A 19,623-nucleotide genomic window follows, 5' to 3' on the forward strand; every position below is an offset into this window, starting at 1 on the left:
AACACTTCTTTCAGTTATCAAAGCCCCTTTTGACAGAAGTGTGATTTGAAGCCACATCTTCATTTGTAGACCAAAATGGAATACTGTGCAAAAGCAGAAACGCCTACTATTACAGTTAAGGCATCAGCATTTATTCGATTTTCAGACTTTGTCTGAAGCCAGATTTGAACCCATGCCACTATGTGGAGAGCAGAAACCTTATCAACTGGCAAGGCTGAAATTGAAATTTTTACTATCTCAACACTTCTTCCAGTTACAAAAGACCTTTGTCAGAAGTGGATTTGAACCCACGCCTCCAATTGGAGACCAGAAACCTCATCAACTGAGAAGGTGAAAATGCCTTAAGTCTGGCGCCTTAGACCACTCAGCCATTCTGACATGCAAGTTTTGCTGTATGAACAGTAATTCAACAAATGTAATTTGTAGCAGCAAAATATGTTGACTTGGCAATAAGTTGAACCGTTTAAACCACTCGCCAAAAAAATGTTTACAATTTCTGTGTCTCAACACTTCTTTCAGTTATCAAAGACCATTTGACAGAAGTGTGATTTGAAGCCACATCTTCATTTGTAGACCAAAATGGGATACTGTGCAAAAGCAGAAATGCCTACTATTACAGTTAAGGCATCAGCATTTATTCGATTTTCAGACTTTGTCTGAAGCCAGATTTGAACCCGTGCCACTATGTGGAGAGCAGAAACCTTCTCAACTGGCAAGGCTGAAATTGAAATTTTTACTATCTCAACACTTCTTCCAGTTACAAAAGACCTTTGTCAGAAGTGGGATTTGAACCCACGCCCATTTGGAGACCAGAAACCTCATCAACTGAGAAGGTGAAAATGCCTTGAGTCTGGCGCCTTAGACCACTCGGCCATTCTGACATGCAAGTTTTGCTGTATGAACAGTAATTCAACAAATGTAATTTGTAGCAGCAAAATATGTTGACTTGGCAATAAGTTGAACTGTTTAAACCACTCGGCCAAAAAAATGTTTACATTTTCTGTGTCTCAACACTTCTTTCAGTTATCAAAGCCCCTTTTGACAGAAGTGTGATTTGAAGCCACATCTTCATTTGTAGACCAAAATGGGACACTGTGCAAAGCAGAAATGCCTACTATTACATTCAAGGCATCAACATTTATTCGATTTTCAGACTTTGTCTGAAGCCAGATTTGAACCCCGTGCCACTATGTGGAGAGCAGAAACCTTATCAACTGGCAAGGCTGAAATTGAAATTTTTACTATCTCAACACTTCTTCCAGTTACAAAAGACTCCTTTGTCAGAAGTGGGATTTGAACCCACGCCTCCATTTGGAGACCAGAAACCTCATCAACTGAGAAGGTGAAAATGCCTTGAGTCTGGCGCTTAGACCACTCGGCCATTCTGACATGCAATATGTGCTGTATGAACAGTAATTCAACAAATGTAATTTGTAGCAGCAAAATATGTTGACTTGGCAATAAGTTGAACCGTTTAAACCACTCGGCCAAAAAAATGTTTACATTTTCTGTGTCTCAACACTTCTTTCAGTTATCAAAGCCCCCTTTTGACAGAAGTGTGATTTGAAGCCACATCTTCATTTGTAGACCAAAATGGGATACTGTGCAAAAGCAGAAATGCCTACTATTACATTTACGGCATCAACATTTATTCGATTTTCAGACTTTGTCTGAAGCCAGATTTGAACCGTGCCACTATGTGGAGAGCAGAAACCTTATCAACTGGCAAGGCTGAAATTGAAATTTTTACTATCTCAACACTTCTTCCAATTACAAAAGACCCTTTGTCAGAAGTGGATTTGAACCCACGCTCCATTTGGAGACCAGAAACCTCATCAACTGAGAAGGTGAAAATGCCTTGAGTCTGGCACCTTACACCACTCAGCCATTCTGACATGCGATATGTGCTGTATGAACAGTAATTCAACAAATGTAATTTGTAGCAGCAAAATATGTTGACTTGACAATAAGTTGAACCGTTTAAACCACTCGCCAAAAAAATGTTTACATTTTCTGTGTCTCAACACTTCTTTCAGTTATCAAAGCCCTTTTGACAAAAGTGTGATTTGAAGCCACATCTTCATTTGTAGACCAAAATGGGACACTGTGCAAAAGCAGAAATGCCTACTATTACATTTACGGCATCAACATTTATTCGATTTTCAGACTTTGTCTGAAGCCAGATTTGAACCCGTGCCACTATGTGGAGAGCAGAAACCTTATCAACTGGCAAGGCTGAAATTGAAATTTTTACTATCTCAACACTTCTTCCAGTTACAAAAGACCTTTGTCAGAAGTGGATTTGAACCCACGCCTCCATTTGGAGACCAGAAACCTCATCAACTGAGAAGGTGAAAATACCTTGAGTCTGGCGCCTTAGACCACTCGGCCATTCTGACATGCGATATGTGCTGTATGAACAGTAATTCAACAAATGTAATTTGTAGCAGCAAAATATGTTGACTTGGCAATAAGTTGAACCGTTTAAACCACTCTCGGCCAAAAAAATGTTTACATTTTCTGTGTCTCAACACTTCTTTCAGTTATCAAAGCCCCTTTTGACAGAAGTGTGATTTGAAGCCACATCTTCATTTGTAGACCAAAATGGGATACTGTGTAAAAGCAGAAATGCCTACTATTACAGTTAAGGCATCAACAGTTATTCGATTTTCAGACTTTGTCTGAAGCCAGATTTGAACACATGCAACTATGTGGAGAGCAGAAACCTTATCAACTGGCAAGGCTGAAATTGAAATTTTGACTATCTCAACACTTCTTCCAGTTACAAAGATCCTTTGTCGGAAGTGGGATTTGATCCCACGCTCCATTTGGAGACCAGAAACCTCATCAACTGACAAGGTGAAACTGCCTTGAGTCTGGCGCCTTAGACCACTCGGCCATTCTGACATGCAAGTTTTGCTGTATGAACAGTAATTCAACAAATGTAATTTGTAGCAGCAAAATATGTTGACTTGGCAATAAGTTGAACCGTTTAAACCACTCGGCCAAAAAAATGTTTACATTTTCTGTGTCTCAACACTTCTTTCAGTTATCAAAGCCCCTTTTGACAGAAGTGTGATTTGTAGCCACATCTTCATTTGTAGACCAAAATGGGATACTGTGCAAAAGCAGAAATGCCTACTATTACACTTAAGGCATCAGCGTTTATTCGATTTTCAGACTTTGTCTGAAGCCAGATTTGAACCCGTGCCACTATGTGGAGAGCAGAAACCTTATCAACTGGCAAGGCTGAAATTGAAATTTTACTATCTCAACACTTCTTCCAGTTACAAAAGACCCTTTGTCAGAAGTGGATTTGAACCCACGCTCCATTTGGAGACCAGAAACCTCATCAACTGAGAAGGTGAAAATGCCTTGAGTCTGGCGCCTTAGACCACTCGGCCATTCTGACATGCGATATGTGCTGTATGAACAGTAATTCAACAAATGTAATTTGTAGCAGCAAAATATGTTGACTTGGCAATAAGTTGAACCGTTTAAACCACTCGGCCAAAAAAATGTTTACATTTGCTGTGTCTCAACACTTCTTTCAGTTATCAAAGCCCCCTTTTGACAGAAGTGTGATTTGAAGCCACATCTTCATTTGTAGACCAAAATGGGATACTGTGCAAAAGCAGAAATGCCTACTATTACAGTTAAGGCATCAGCATTTATTCGATTTTCAGACTTTGTCTGAAGCCAGATTTGAACCCATCCCACTATGTGGAGAGCAGAAACCTTCTCAACTGGCAAGGCTGAAATTGAAATTTTTACTATCTCAACAGTTCTTCCAGTTACAAAAGACCCCTTTGTCAGAAGTGGATTTGAACCCACGCCTCCATTTGGAGACCAGAAACCTCATCAACTGAGAAGGTGAAAATGCCTTGAGTCTGGCGCCTTAGACCACTCGGCCATTCTGACATGCAATATGTGCTGTATGAACAGTAATTCAACAAATGTAATTTGTAGCAGCAAAATATGTTGACTTGGCAATAAGTTGAACCGTTTAAACCACTCGGCCAAAAAAATGTTTACATTTTCTGTGTCTCAACACTTCTTTCAGTTATCAAAGCCCCTTTTGACAGAAGTGTGATTTGAAGCCACATCTTCATTTGTAGACCAAAATGGGATACTGTGCAAAAGCAGAAATGCCTACTATTACATTTACGGCATCAACATTTATTCGATTTTCAGACTTTGTCTGAAGCCAGATTTGAACCCGTGCCACTATGTGGAGAGCAGAAACCTTATCAACTGGCAAGGCTGAAATTGAAATTTTTACTATCTCAACACTTCTTCCAATTACAAAAGACCCTTTGTCAGAAGTGGGATTTGAACCCACGCCTCCATTTGGAGACCAGAAACCTCATCAACTGAGAAGGTGAAAATGCCTTGAGTCTGGCACCTTACACCACTCAGCCATTCTGACATGCGATATGTGCTGTATGAACAGTAATTCAACAAATGTAATTTGTAGCAGCAAAATATGTTGACTTGACAATAAGTTGAACCGTTTAAACCACTCGGCAAAAAAAAAAAAAAAAATGTTTACATTTTCTGTGTCTCAACACTTCTTTCAGTTATCAAAGCCCCTTTTGACAGAAGTGTGATTTGAAGCCACATCTTCATTTGTAGACCAAAATGGGATACTGTGCAAAAGCAGAAATGCCTACTATTACATTTAAGGCATCAACATTTATTCGATTTTCAGACTTTGTCTGAAGCCAGATTTGAACCCGTGCCACTATGTGGAGAGCAGAAACCTTATCAACTGGCAAGGCTGAAATTGAAATTTTTACTATCTCAACACTTCTTCCAGTTACAAAAGACCCTTTGTCAGAAGTGGGATTTGAACCCACGCTCCATTTGGAGACCAGAAACCTCATCAACTGAGAAGGTGAAAATACCTTGAGTCTGGCGCCTTAGACCACTCGGCCATTCTGACATGCAAGTTTTGCTGTATGAACAGTAATTCAACAAATGTAATTTGTAGCAGCAAAATATGTTGACTTGGCAATAAGTTGAACCGTTTAAACCACTCGGCCAAAAAATGTTTACATTTTCTGTGTCTCAACACTTCTTTCAGTTATCAAAGCCCCTTTTGACAGAAGTGTGATTTGAAGCCACATCTTCATTTGTAGACCAAAATGGGATACTGTGCAAAAGCAGAAATGCCTACTATTACAGTTAAGGCATCAGCAGTTATTCGATTTTCAGACTTTGTCTGAAGCCAGATTTGAACACATGCAACTATGTGGAGAGCAGAAACCTTATCAACTGGCAAGGCTGAAATTGAAATTTTGACTATCTCAACACTTCTTCCAGTTACAAAAGATCCTTTGTCGGAAGTGGGATTTGATCCCACCTCCATTTGGAGACCAGAAACCTCATCAACTGACAAGGTGAAAATGCCTTGAGTCTGGCGCCTTAGACCACTCGGCCATTCTGACATGCAAGTTTTGCTGTATGAACAGTAATTCAACAAATGTAATTTGTAGCAGCAAAATATGTTGACTTGGCAATAAGTTGAACCGTTTAAACCACTCGCCAAAAAATGTTTACATTTTCTGTGTCTCAACACTTCTTTCAGTTATCAAAGCCCTTTTGACAGAAGTGTGATTTGTAGCCACATCTTCATTTGTAGACCAAAATGGGATACTGTGTAAAAGCAGAAATGCCTACTATTACAGTTAAGGCATCAGCAGTTATTCGATTTTCAGACTTTGTCTGAAGCCAGATTTGAACCCATGCCACTATGTGGAGAGCAGAAACCTTATCAACTGGCAAGGCTGAAATTGAAATTTTTACTATCTCAACACTTCTTCCAATTACAAAAGAACCTTTGTCAGAAGTGGATTTGAACCCACGCCTCCATTTGGAGACCAGAAACCTCATCAACTGAGAAGGTGAAATGCCTTGAGTCTGGCGCCTTAGACCACTCGGCCATTCTGACATGCAAATTTTGCTGTATGAACAGTAATTCAACAAATGTAATTTGTAGCAGCAAAATATGTTGACTTGGCAATAAGTTGAACAATTTAAACCACTCGGCCAAAAAAATGTTTACATTTTCTGTGTCTCAACACTTCTTTCAGTTATCAAAGACCATTTGACAGAAGTGTGATTTGAAGCCACATCTTCATTTGTAGACCAAAATGGGATACTGTGCAAAAGCAGTAATGCCTACTATTACAGTTAAGGCATCAGCATTTATTCGATTTTCAGACTTTGTCTGAAGCCAGATTTGAACCCATGCCACTATGTGGAGAGCAGAAACCTTATCAACTGGCAAGGCTGAAATTGAAATTTTTTTATCTCAACACTTCTTCCAGTTACAAAAAGACCTTTTGTCAGAAGTGGGATTTGAACCCACACCTCCATTTAGAGACCAGAAACCTCATCAACTGAGAAGGTGAAAATGCCTTGAGTCTGGCGCCTTAGACCACTCGGCCATTCGATGACATGCAAGTTTTGCTGTATGAACAGTAATTCAACAAATGTAATTTGTAGCAGCAAAATATGTTGACTTGGCAATAAGTTGAACCGTTTAAACCACTCGGCCAAAAAATGTTTACATTTTCTGTGTCTCAACACTTCTTTCAGTTATCAAAGCCCCTTTTGACAGAAGTGTGATTTGAAGCCACATCTTCATTTGTAGACCAAAATGGGACACTGTGCAAAAGCAGAAATGCCTACTATTACATTTACGGCATCAACATTTATTCGATTTTCAGACTTTGTCTGAAGCCAGATTTGAACACATGCAATTATGTGGAGAGCAGAAACCTTATCAACTGGCAAGGCTGAAATTGAAATTTTGACTATCTCAACACTTCTTCCAGTTACAAAAGAACCTTTGTCAGAAGTGGGATTTGAACCCACTCCTCCATTTGGAGACCAGAAACCTCATCAACTGAGAAGGTGAAAATGCCTTGAATCTGGCGCCTTAGAGCACTCAGCCATTCTGACATGCAAGTTTTGCTGTATGAACAGTAATTCAACAAATGTAATTTGTAGCAGCAAAATATGTTGACTTGGCAATAAGTTGAACCGTTTAAACCACTCGGCCAAAAAAATGTTTACATTTTCTGTGTCTCAACACTTCTTTCAGTTATCAAAGCCCCTTTGACAGAAGTGTGATTTGAAGCCACATCTTCATTTGTAGACCAAAATGGGATACTGTGCAAAAGCAGAAATGCCTACTATTACAGTTAAGGCATCAACAGTTATTCGATTTTCAGACTTTGTCTGAAGCCAGATTTGAACACATGCAACTATGTGGAGAGCAGAAACCTTATCAACTGGCAAGGCTGAAATTGAAATTTTTACTATCTCAACACTTCTTCCAATTACAAAAGACCCTTTGTCAGAAGTGGGATTTGAACCCACGCCTCCATTTGGAGAACAGAAACCTCATCAACTGAGAAGGTGAAAATGCCTTGAGTCTGGCGCCTTACACCACTCAGCCATTCTGACATGCGATATTTGCTGTATGAACAGTAATTCAACAAATGTAATTTGTAGCAGCAAAATATGTTGACTTGACAATAAGTTGAACCGTTTAAACCACTCGGCCAAAAAAATGTTTACATTTTCTGTGTCTCAACACTTCTTTCAGTTATCAAAGCCCCTTTTGACAGAAGTGTGATTTGAAGCCACATCTTCATTTGTAGACCAAAATGGGATACTGTGCAAAAGCAGAAATGCCTACTATTACAGTTAAGGCATCAGCATTTATTCGATTTTCAGACTTTGTCTGAAGCCAGATTTGAATCCATACCACTATGTGGAGAGCACAAACCTTCTCAACTGGCAAGGCTGAAATTGAAATTTTTACTGTCTCAACACTTCTTCCAGTTACAAAAGAACCTTTGTCAGAAGTGGGATTTGAACCCACGCCTCCATTTGAGACCAGAAACCTCATCAACTGAGAAGGTGAAAATGCCTTGAGTCTGGCGCCTTAGACCACTCAGCCATTCTGACATGCGATATGTGCTATATGAACAGTAATTCAACAAATGTAATTTGTAGCAGCAAAATATGTTGACTTGGCAATAAGTTGAACCGTTTAAACCACTCGGCCAAAAAAATGTTTACATTTTCTGTGTCTCAACACTTCTTTCAGTTATCAAAGCCCCTTTTGACAGAAGTGTGATTTGAAGCCACATCTTCATTTGTAGACCAAAATGGAATACTGTGCAAAAGCAGAAACGCCTACTATTACAGTTAAGGCATCAGCATTTATTCGATTTTCAGACTTTGTCTGAAGCCAGATTTGAACCCATGCCACTATGTGGAGAGCAGAAACCTTATCAACTGGCAAGGCTGAAATTGAAATTTTTACTATCTCAACACTTCTTCCAGTTACAAAAGACCCTTTGTCAGAAGTGGGATTTGAACCCACGCTCCAATTGGAGACCAGAAACCTCATCAACTGAGAAGGTGAAAATGCCTTAAGTCTGGCGCCTTAGACCACTCAGCCATTCTGACATGCAAGTTTTGCTGTATGAACAGTAATTCAACAAATGTAATTTGTAGCAGCAAAATATGTTGACTTGGCAATAAGTTGAACCGTTTAAACCACTCGGCCAAAAAAATGTTTACATTTTCTGTGTCTCAACACTTCTTTCAGTTATCAAAGACCATTTGACAGAAGTGTGATTTGAAGCCACATCTTCATTTGTAGACCAAAATGGGATACTGTGCAAAAGCAGAAATGCCTACTATTACAGTTAAGGCATCAGCATTTATTCGATTTTGAGACTTTGTCTGAAGCCAGATTTGAACCCGTGCCACTATGTGGAGAGCAGAAACCTTCTCAACTGGCAAGGCTGAAATTGAAATTTTTACTATCTCAACACTTCTTCCAGTTACAAAAGACCCTTTGTCAGAAGTGGGATTTGAACCCACGCCTCCATTTGGAGACCAGAAACCTCATCAACTGAGAAGGTGAAAATGCCTTGAGTCTGGCGCCTTAGACCACTCGGCCATTCTGACATGCAAGTTTTGCTGTATGAACAGTAATTCAACAAATGTAATTTGTAGCAGCAAAATATGTTGACTTGGCAATAAGTTGAACTGTTTAAACCACTCGGCCAAAAAAATGTTTACATTTTCTGTGTCTCAACACTTCTTTCAGTTATCAAAGCCCCTTTTGACAGAAGTGTGATTTGAAGCCACATCTTCATTTGTAGACCAAAATGGGACACTGTGCAAAAGCAGAAATGCCTACTATTACATTCAAGGCATCAACATTTATTCGATTTTCAGACTTTGTCTGAAGCCAGATTTGAACCCGTGCCACTATGTGGAGAGCAGAAACCTTATCAACTGGCAAGGCTGAAATTGAAATTTTTACTATCTCAACACTTCTTCCAGTTACAAAAGACCCTTTGTCAGAAGTGGGATTTGAACCCACGCCTCCATTTGGAGACCAGAAACCTCATCAACTGAGAAGGTGAAAATGCCTTGAGTCTGGCGCCTTAGACCACTCAGCCATTCTGACATGCAATATGTGCTGTATGAACAGTAATTCAACAAATGTAATTTGTAGCAGCAAAATATGTTGACTTGGCAATAAGTTGAACCGTTTAAACCACTCGGCCAAAAAAATGTTTACATTTTCTGTGTCTCAACACTTCTTTCAGTTATCAAAGCCCCTTTTGACAGAAGTGTGATTTGAAGCCACATCTTCATTTGTAGACCAAAATGGGATACTGTGCAAAAGCAGAAATGCCTACTATTACATTTAAGGCATCAACATTTATTCGATTTTCAGACTTTGTCTGAAGCCAGATTTGAACCCATGCCACTATGTGGAGAGCAGAAACCTTATCAACTGGCAAGGCTGAAATTGAAATTTTTACTATCTCAACACTTCTTCCAATTACAAAAGACCCTTTGTCAGAAGTGGGATTTGAACCCACGCCTCCATTTGGAGACCAGAAACCTCATCAACTGAGAAGGTGAAAATGCCTTGAGTCTGGCGCCTTACACCCACTCAGCCATTCTGACATGCGATATGTGCTGTATGAACAGTAATTCAACAAATGTAATTTGTAGCAGCAAAATATGTTGACTTGACAATAAGTTGAACGTTTAAACCACTCGGCCAAAAAAATGTTTACATTTTCTGTGTCTCAACACTTCTTTCAGTTATCAAAGCCCCTTTTGACAAAGTGTGATTTGAAGCCACATCTTCATTTGTAGACCAAAATGGGACACTGTGCAAAAGCAGAAATGCCTACTATTACATTTAAGGCATCAACATTTATTCGATTTTCAGACTTTGTCTGAAGCCAGATTTGAACCCGTGCCACTATGTGGAGAGCAGAAACCTTATCAACTGGCAAGGCTGAAATTGAAATTTTTACTATCTCAACACTTCTTCCAGTTACAAAAGACCCTTTGTCAGAAGTGGGATTTGAACCCACGCCTCCATTTGGAGACCAGAAACCTCATCAACTGAGAAGGTGAAAATGCCTTGAGTCTGGCGCCTTAGACCACTCGGCCATTCTGACATGCGATATGTGCTGTATGAACAGTAATTCAACAAATGTAATTTGTAGCAGCAAAATATGTTGACTTGGCAATAAGTTGAACCGTTTAAACCACTCGGCCAAAAAAATGTTTACATTTTCTGTGTCTCAACACTTCTTTCAGTTATCAAAGCCCCTTTTGACAGAAGTGTGATTTGAAGCCACATCTTCATTTGTAGACCAAAATGGGATACTGTGCAAAAGCAGAAATGCCTACTATTACAGTTAAGGCATCAACATTTATTCGATTTTCAGACTTTGTCTGAAGCCAGATTTGAACACATGCCACTATGTGGAGAGCAGAAACCTTATCAACTGGCAAGGCTGAAATTGAAATTTTTACTATCTCAACACTTCTTCCAGTTACAAAAGATCCTTTGTCGGAAGTGGGATTTGATCCACGCCTCCATTTGGAGACCAGAAACCTCATCAACTGAGAAGGTGAAACTGCCTGAGTCTGGCGCCTTAGACCACTCGGCCATTCTGACATGCAAGTTTTGCTGTATGAACAGTAATTCAACAAATGTAATTTGTAGCAGCAAAATATGTTGACTTGGCAATAAGTTGAACCGTTTAAACCACTCTCGCCAAAAAAATGTTTACATTTTCTGTGTCTCAACACTTCTTTCAGTTATCAAAGCCCCTTTTGACAGAAGTGTGATTTGTAGCCACATCTTCATTTGTAGACCAAAATGGGATACTGTGCAAAAGCAGAAATGCCTACTATTACATTTTAAGGCATCAGCATTTATTCGATTTTCAGACTTTGTCTGAAGCCAGATTTGAACCCGTGCCACTATGTGGAGAGCAGAAACCTTATCAACTGGCAAGGCTGAAATTGAAATTTTTACTATCTCAACACTTCTTCCAGTTACAAAAGACCTTTGTCAGAAGTGGGATTTGAACCCACGCCTCCATTTGGAGACCAGAAACCTCATCAACTGAGAAGGTGAAAATGCCTTGAGTCTGGCGCCTTAGACCACTCGGCCATTCTGACATGCGATATGTGCTGTATGAACAGTAATTCAACAAATGTAATTTGTAGCAGCAAAATATGTTGACTTGGCAATAAGTTGAACCGTTTAAACCACTCGGCCAAAAAAATGTTTACATTTGCTGTGTCTCAACACTTCTTTCAGTTATCAAAGCCCCTTTTGACAGAAGTGTGATTTGAAGCCACATCTTCATTTGTAGACCAAAATGGGATACTGTGCAAAAGCAGAAATGCCTACTATTACAGTTAAGGCATCAGCATTTATTCGATTTTCAGACTTTGTCTGAAGCCAGATTTGAACCCATCCCACTATGTGGAGAGCAGAAACCTTCTCAACTGGCAAGGCTGAAATTGAAATTTTTACTATCTCAACAGTTCTTCCAGTTACAAAAGACCCTTTGTCAGAAGTGGGATTTGAACCCACGCTCCATTTGGAGACCAGAAACCTCATCAACTGAGAAGGTGAAAATGCCTTGAGTCTGGCGCCTTAGACCACTCGGCCATTCTGACATGCAATATGTGCTGTATGAACAGTAATTCAACAAATGTAATTTGTAGCAGCAAAATATGTTGACTTGGCAATAAGTTGAACCGTTTAAACCACTCGGCCAAAAAAATGTTTACATTTTCTGTGTCTCAACACTTCTTTCAGTTATCAAAGCCCCTTTTGACAGAAGTGTGATTTGAAGCCACATCTTCATTTGTAGACCAAAATGGGATACTGTGCAAAAGCAGAAATGCCTACTATTACATTTCTGGCATCAACATTTATTCGATTTTCAGACTTTGTCTGAAGCCAGATTTGAACCCGTGCCACTATGTGGAGAGCAGAAACCTTATCAACTGGCAAGGCTGAAATTGAAATTTTTACTATCTCAACACTTCTTCCAATTACAAAAGACCCTTTGTCAGAAGTGGGATTTGAACCCACGCCTCCATTTGGAGACCAGAAACCTCATCAACTGAGAAGGTGAAAATGCCTTGAGTCTGGCACCTTACACCACTCAGCCATTCTGACATGCGATATGTGCTGTATGAACAGTAATTCAACAAATGTAATTTGTAGCAGCAAAATATGTTGACTTGACAATAAGTTGAACCGTTTAAACCACTCGGCAAAAAAATGTTTACATTTTCTGTGTCTCAACACTTCTTTCAGTTATCAAAGCCCCTTTTGACAGAAGTGTGATTTGAAGCCACATCTTCATTTGTAGACCAAAATGGGATACTGTGCAAAAGCAGAAATGCCTACTATTACATTTAAGGCATCAACATTTATTCGATTTTCAGACTTTGTCTGAAGCCAGATTTGAACCCGTGCCACTATGTGGAGAGCAGAAACCTTATCAACTGGCAAGGCTGAAATTGAAATTTTTACTATCTCAACACTTCTTCCAGTTACAAAAGACCCTTTGTCAGAAGTGGGATTTGAACCCACGCCTCCATTTGGAGACCAGAAACCTCATCAACTGAGAAGGTGAAAATACCTTGAGTCTGGCGCCTTAGACCACTCGGCCATTCTGACATGCAAGTTTTGCTGTATGAACAGTAATTCAACAAATGTAATTTGTAGCAGCAAAATATGTTGACTTGGCAATAAGTTGAACCGTTTAAACCACTCGGCCAAAAAAATGTTTACATTTTCTGTGTCTCAACACTTCTTTCAGTTATCAAAGCCCCTTTTGACAGAAGTGTGATTTGTAGCCACATCTTCATTTGTAGACCAAAATGGGATACTGTGCAAAAGCAGAAATGCCTACTATTACACTTAAGGCATCAGCGTTTATTCGATTTTCAGACTTTGTCTGAAGCCAGATTTGAACCCATGCCACTATGTGGAGAGCAGAAACCTTATCAACTGGCAAGGCTGAAATTGAAATTTTTACTATCTCAACACTTCTTCCAGTTACAAAAGAACCTTTGTCAGAAGTGGGATTTGAACCACGCCTCCATTTGGAGACCAGAAACCTCATCAACTGAGAAGGTGAAAATGCCTTGAGTCTGGCGCCTTAGACCACTCGGCCATTCTGACATGCAAATATTTGCTGTATGAACAGTAATTCAACAAATGTAATTTGTAGCAGCAAAATATGTTGACTTGGCAATAAGTTGAACCGTTTAAACCACTCGGCCAAAAAAATGTTTACATTTTCTGTGTCTCAACACTTCTTTCAGTTATCAAAGCCCCTTTTGACAGAAGTGTGATTTGAAGCCACATCTTCATTTGTAGACCAAAATGGGATACTGTGCAAAAGCAGAAATGCCTACTATTACAGTTAAGGCATCAGCATTTATTCGATTTTCAGACTTTGTCTGAAGCCAGATTTGAACCCATGCCACTATGTGGAGAGCAGAAACCTTCTCAACTGGCAAGGCTGAAATTGAAATTTTTACTATCTCAACAGTTCTTCCAGTTACAAAAGAACCTTTGTCAGAAGTGGGATTTGAACCCACGCCTCCATTTGGAGACCAGAAACCTCATCAACTGAGAAGGTGAAAATGCCTTGAGTCTGGCGCCTTAGACCACTCGGCCATTCTGACATGCAATATGTGCTGTATGAACAGTAATTCAACAAATGTAATTTGTAGCAGCAAAATATGTTGACTTGGCAATAAGTTGAACCGTTTAAACCACTCGGCCAAAAAAATGTTTACATTTTCTGTGTCTCAACACTTCTTTCAGTTATCAAAGCCCCTTTTGACAGAAGTGTGATTTGAAGCCACATCTTCATTTGTAGACCAAAATGGGATACTGTGCAAAAGCAGAAATGCCTACTATTACAGTTAAGGCATCAGCATTTATTCGATTTTCAGACTTTGTCTGAAGCCAGATTTGAACCCGTGCCACTATGTGGAGAGCAGAAACCTTATCAACTGGCAAGGCTGAAATTGAAATTTTTACTATCTCAACACTTCTTCCAATTACAAAAGACCCTTTGTCAGAAGTGGGATTTGAACCCACGCCTCCATTTGGAGACCAGAAACCTCATCAACTGAGAAGGTGAAAATGCCTTGAGTCTGGCACCTTACACCACTCAGCCATTCTGACATGCGATATGTGCTGTATGAACAGTAATTCAACAAATGTAATTTGTAGCAGCAAAATATGTTGACTTGACAATAAGTTGAACCGTTTAAACCACTCGGCCAAAAAAATGTTTACATTTTCTGTGTCTCAACACTTCTTTCAGTTATCAAAGCCCCTTTTGACAGAAGTGTGATTTGAAGCCACATCTTCATTTGTAGACCAAAATGGGATACTGTGCAAAAGCAGAAATGCCTACTATTACATTTAAGGCATCAACATTTATTCGATTTTCAGACTTTGTCTGAAGCCAGATTTGAACCCGTGCCACTATGTGGAGAGCAGAAACCTTATCAACTGGCAAGGCTGAAATTGAAATTTTTACTATCTCAACACTTCTTCCAGTTACAAAGAACCTTTGTCAGAAGTGGGATTTGAACCCACGCCTCCATTTGGAGACCAGAAACCTCATCAACTGAGAAGGTGAAAATACCTTGAGTCTGGCGCCTTAGACCACTCCAGCCATTCTGACATGCAAGTTTTGCTGTATGAACAGTAATTCAACAAATGTAATTTGTAGCAGCAAAATATGTTGACTTGGCAATAAGTTGAACCGTTTAAACCACTCGCCCAAAAAATGTTTACATTTTCTGTGTCTCAACACTTCTTTCAGTTATCAAAGCCCTTTTGACAGAAGTGTGATTTGTAGCCACATCTTCATTTGTAGACCAAAATGGGATACTGTGCAAAAGCAAAAATGCCTACTATTACACTTAAGGCATCAGCATTTATTCGATTTTCAGACTTTGTCTGAAGCCAGATTTGAACCCATGCCACTATGTGAGAGCAGAAACCTTATCAACTGGCAAGGCTGAAATTGAAATTTTTACTATCTCAACACTTCTTCCAGTTACAAAAGACCTTTGTCAGAAGTGGATTTGAACCCACGCCTCCGTTTGGAGACCAGAAACCTCATCAACTGAGAAGGTGAAAATGCCTTGAGTCTGGCGCCTTAGACCACTCGGCCATTCTGACATGCAAATTTTGCTGTATGAACAGTAATTCAACAAATGTAATTTGTAGCAGCAAAATATGTTGACTTGGCAATAAGTTGAACCGTTTAAACCACTCGGCCAAAAAAATGTTTACATTTTCTGTGTCTCAACACTTCTTTCAGTTATCAAAGCCCTTTTGACAGAAGTGTGATTTGAAGCCACATCTTCATTTGTAGACCAAAATGGGATACTGTGCAAAAGCAGAAATGCCTACTATTACAGTTAAGGCATCAACAGTTATTCGATTTTCAGACTTTGTCTGAAGCCAGATTTGAACCCATGCCACTATGTGGAGAGCAGAAACCTTATCAACTGGCAAGGCTGAAATTGAAATTTTTACTATCTCAACACTTCTTCCAATTACAAAAGAACCTTTGTCAGAAGTGGGATTTGAACCCACGCCTCCATTTGGAGACCAGAAACCTCATCAACTGAGAAGGTGAAAGTGCCTTGAGTCTGGCGCCTTAGACCACTCGGCCATTCTGACATGCAAGTTTTGCTGTATGAACAGTAATTCAACAAATGTAATTTGTAGCAGCAAAATATGTTGACTTGGCAATAAGTTGAACCGTTTAAACCACTCGGCCAAAAAAATGTTTACAATTTCTGTGTCTCAACACTTCTTTCAGTTATCAAAGACCATTTGACAGAAGTGTGATTTGAAGCCACATCTTCATTTGTAGACCAAAATGGGATACTGTGCAAAAGCAGTAATGCCTACTATTACAGTTAAGGCATCAGCATTTATTCGATTTTCAGACTTTGTCTGAAGCCAGATTTGAACCCGTGCCACTATGTGGAGAGCAGAAACCTTATCAACTGGCAAGGCTGAAATTGAAATTTTTACTATCTCAACACTTCTTCCAATTACAAAAGACCCTTTGTCAGAAGTGGGATTTGAACCCACGCCTCCATTTGGAGAACAGAAACCTCATCAACTGAGAAGGTGAAAATGCCTTGAGTCTGGCGCCTTACACCACTCAGCCATTCTGACATGCGATATGTGCTGTATGAACAGTAATTCAACAAATGTAATTTGTAGCAGCAAAATATGTTGACTTGACAATAAGTTGAACCGTTTAAACCACTCGGCCAAAAAAATGTTTACATTTTCTGTGTCTCAACACTTCTTTCAGTTATCAAAGCCCCTTTTGACAGAAGTGTGATTTGAAGCCACATCTTCATTTGTAGACCAAAATGGGATACTGTGCAAAAGCAGAAATGCCTACTATTACAGTTAAGGCATCAGCATTTATTCGATTTTCAGACTTTGTCTGAAGCCAGATTTGAATCCATACCACTATGTGGAGAGCACAAACCTTCTCAACTGGCAAGGCTGAAATTGAAATTTTTACTGTCTCAACACTTCTTCCAGTTACAAAAGTTACAAAAGAACCTTTGTCAGAAGTGGGATTTGAACCCACGCCTCCATTTGGAGACCAGAAACCTCATCAACTGAGAAGGTGAAAATGCCTTGAGTCTGGCGCCTTAGACCACTCAGCCATTCTGACATGCGATATGTGCTGTATGAACAGTAATTCAACAAATGTAATTTGTAGCAGCAAAATATGTTGACTTGGCAATAAGTTGAACCGTTTAAACCACTCGGCCAAAAAAATGTTTACATTTTCTGTGTCTCAACACTTCTTTCAGTTATCAAAGCCCCTTTTGACAGAAGTGTGATTTGAAGCCACATCTTCATTTGTAGACCAAAATGGAATACTGTGCAAAAGCAGAAACGCCTACTATTACAGTTAAGGCATCAGCATTTATTCGATTTTCAGACTTTGTCTGAAGCCAGATTTGAACCCATGCCACTATGTGGAGAGCAGAAACCTTATCAACTGGCAAGGCTGAAATTGAAATTTTTACTATCTCAACACTTCTTCCAGTTACAAAAGACCCTTTGTCAGAAGTGGGATTTGAACCCACGCCTCCATTGGAGACCAGAAACCTCATCAACTGAGAAGGTGAAAATGCCTTAAGTCTGGCGCCTTAGACCACTCAGCCATTCTGACATGCAAGTTTTGCTGTATGAACAGTAATTCAACAAATGTAATTTGTAGCAGCAAAATATGTTGACTTGGCAATAAGTTGAACCGTTTAAACCACTCGCCCAAAAAAATGTTTACAATTTCTGTGTCTCAACACTTCTTTCAGTTATCAAAGACCATTTGACAGAAGTGTGATTTGAAGCCACATCTTCATTTGTAGACCAAAATGGGATACTGTGCAAAAGCAGAAATGCCTACTATTACAGTTAAGGCATCAGCATTTATTCGATTTTCAGACTTTGTCTGAAGCCAGATTTGAACCCGTGCTACCACTATGTGGAGAGCAGAAACCTTATCAACTGGCAAGGCTGAAATTGAAATTTTTACTATCTCAACACTTCTTCCAGTTACAAAAGACCCTTTGTCAGAAGTGGGATTTGAACCCACGCCTCCATTTGGAGACCAGAAACCTCATCAACTGAGAAGGTGAAAATGCCTTGAGTCTGGCGCCTTAGACCACTCGGCCATTCTGACATGCGATATGTGCTGTATGAACAGTAATTCAACAAATGTAATTTGTAGCAGCAAAATATGTTGACTTGGCAATAAGTTGAACCGTTTAAACCACTCGGCCAAAAAAATGTTTACATTTTCTGTGTCTCAACACTTCTTTCAGTTATCAAAGCCCTTTTGACAGAAGTGTGATTTGAAGCCACATCTTCATTTGTAGACCAAAATGGGATACTGTGCAAAAGCAGAAATGCCTACTATTACAGTTAAGGCATCAGCATTTATTCGATTTTCAGACTTTGTCTGAAGCCAGATTTGAACCCATCCCACTATGTGGAGAGCAGAAACCTTCTCAACTGGCAAGGCTGAAATTGAAATTTTTACTATCTCAACAGTTCTTCCAGTTACAAAAGACCCTTTGTCAGGAAGTGGATTTGAACCCACGCCTCCATTTGGAGACCAGAAACCTCATCAACTGAGAAGGTGAAAATGCCTTGAGTCTGGCGCCTTAGACCACTCGGCCATTCTGACACGCAATATGTGCTGTATGAACAGTAATTCAACAAATGTAATTTGTAGCAGCAAAATATGTTGACTTGGCAATAAGTTGAACCGTTTAAACCACTCGGCCAAAAAAATGTTTACATTTTCTGTGTCTCAACACTTCTTTCAGTTATCAAAGCCCCTTTTGACAGAAGTGTGATTTGAAGCCACATCTTCATTTGTAGACCAAAATGGGATACTGTGCAAAAGCAGAAACGCCTACTATTACAGTTAAGGCATCAGCATTTATTCGATTTTCAGACTTTGTCTGAAGCCAGATTTGAACCCATGCCACTATGTGGAGAGCAGAAACCTTCTCAACTGGCAAGGCTGAAATTGAAATTTTTACTATCTCAACACTTCTTCCAGTTACAAAAGACCCTTTGTCAGAAGTGGGATTTGAACCCACGCTCCATTTGGAGACCAGAAACCTCATCGACTGAGAAGGTGAAAATGCCTTGAGTCTGGCGCCTTAGACCACTCGGCCATTCTGACATGCGGTATGTGCTGTATGAACAGTAATTCAACAAATGTAATTTGTAGCAGCAAAATATGTTGACTTGGCAATAAGTTGAACCGTTTAAACCACTCGGCCAAAAAAATGTTTACATTTTCTGTGTCTCAACACTTCTTTCAGTTATCAAAGCCCCTTTTGACAGAAGTGTGATTTGAAGCCACATCTTCATTTGTAGACCAAAATGGGATACTGTGCAAAAGCAGAAATGTCTACTATTACAGTTAAGGCATCAGCATTTATTCGATTTTCAGACTTTGTCTGAAGCCAGATTTGAACCCATCCCACTATGTGGAGAGCAGAAACCTTCTCAACTGGCAAGGCTGAAATTGAAATTTTTACTATTTCAACACTTCTTCCAGTTACAAAGACCCTTTGTCAGAAGTGGGATTTGAACCCACGCCTCCATTTGGAGAACAGAAACCTCATCAACTGAGAAGGTGAAAATGC

At 39.6% G+C, this 19,623-nt stretch overlaps 10 non-coding genes across 10 annotated transcripts; all 10 read right to left on the bottom strand.

The window, feature by feature from the left end:
• Window positions 1–267: 267 nt before the first annotated feature.
• Window positions 268–378, bottom strand: trnal-uaa. Its single transcript has 2 exons — window positions 341–378; window positions 268–312 (listed from the first exon to the last, which is right to left on the bottom strand). It is a non-coding gene; the product is annotated as a tRNA-Leu (tRNA).
• Window positions 379–8,379: 8,001 nt separating this feature from the next.
• On the bottom strand, window positions 8,380–8,490 carry trnal-uaa. Its single transcript has 2 exons — window positions 8,453–8,490; window positions 8,380–8,424 (listed from the first exon to the last, which is right to left on the bottom strand). It is a non-coding gene; the product is annotated as a tRNA-Leu (tRNA).
• Window positions 8,491–8,885: 395 nt separating this feature from the next.
• Window positions 8,886–8,997, bottom strand: trnal-caa. Its single transcript has 2 exons — window positions 8,960–8,997; window positions 8,886–8,931 (listed from the first exon to the last, which is right to left on the bottom strand). It is a non-coding gene; the product is annotated as a tRNA-Leu (tRNA).
• A 1,411-nt stretch (window positions 8,998–10,408) lies between these two features.
• Window positions 10,409–10,520, bottom strand: trnal-caa. Its single transcript has 2 exons — window positions 10,483–10,520; window positions 10,409–10,454 (listed from the first exon to the last, which is right to left on the bottom strand). It is a non-coding gene; the product is annotated as a tRNA-Leu (tRNA).
• A 903-nt stretch (window positions 10,521–11,423) lies between these two features.
• Window positions 11,424–11,535, bottom strand: trnal-caa. The gene is made up of 2 exons: window positions 11,498–11,535; window positions 11,424–11,469 (listed from the first exon to the last, which is right to left on the bottom strand). It is a non-coding gene; the product is annotated as a tRNA-Leu (tRNA).
• Window positions 11,536–12,945: 1,410 nt separating this feature from the next.
• Window positions 12,946–13,057, bottom strand: trnal-caa. Its single transcript has 2 exons — window positions 13,020–13,057; window positions 12,946–12,991 (listed from the first exon to the last, which is right to left on the bottom strand). It is a non-coding gene; the product is annotated as a tRNA-Leu (tRNA).
• A 904-nt stretch (window positions 13,058–13,961) lies between these two features.
• trnal-caa lies at window positions 13,962–14,073 on the bottom strand. The gene is made up of 2 exons: window positions 14,036–14,073; window positions 13,962–14,007 (listed from the first exon to the last, which is right to left on the bottom strand). It is a non-coding gene; the product is annotated as a tRNA-Leu (tRNA).
• A 1,914-nt stretch (window positions 14,074–15,987) lies between these two features.
• On the bottom strand, window positions 15,988–16,099 carry trnal-caa. The gene is made up of 2 exons: window positions 16,062–16,099; window positions 15,988–16,033 (listed from the first exon to the last, which is right to left on the bottom strand). It is a non-coding gene; the product is annotated as a tRNA-Leu (tRNA).
• A 1,420-nt stretch (window positions 16,100–17,519) lies between these two features.
• Window positions 17,520–17,630, bottom strand: trnal-uaa. The gene is made up of 2 exons: window positions 17,593–17,630; window positions 17,520–17,564 (listed from the first exon to the last, which is right to left on the bottom strand). It is a non-coding gene; the product is annotated as a tRNA-Leu (tRNA).
• Window positions 17,631–18,028: 398 nt separating this feature from the next.
• trnal-caa lies at window positions 18,029–18,140 on the bottom strand. Its single transcript has 2 exons — window positions 18,103–18,140; window positions 18,029–18,074 (listed from the first exon to the last, which is right to left on the bottom strand). It is a non-coding gene; the product is annotated as a tRNA-Leu (tRNA).
• Window positions 18,141–19,623: the final 1,483 nt, after the last annotated feature.

Source organism: Puntigrus tetrazona, chromosome 20 (assembly GCF_018831695.1).
Source record: "Puntigrus tetrazona isolate hp1 chromosome 20, ASM1883169v1, whole genome shotgun sequence".
Lineage (NCBI taxonomy): Eukaryota > Metazoa > Chordata > Actinopteri > Cypriniformes > Cyprinidae > Puntigrus > Puntigrus tetrazona.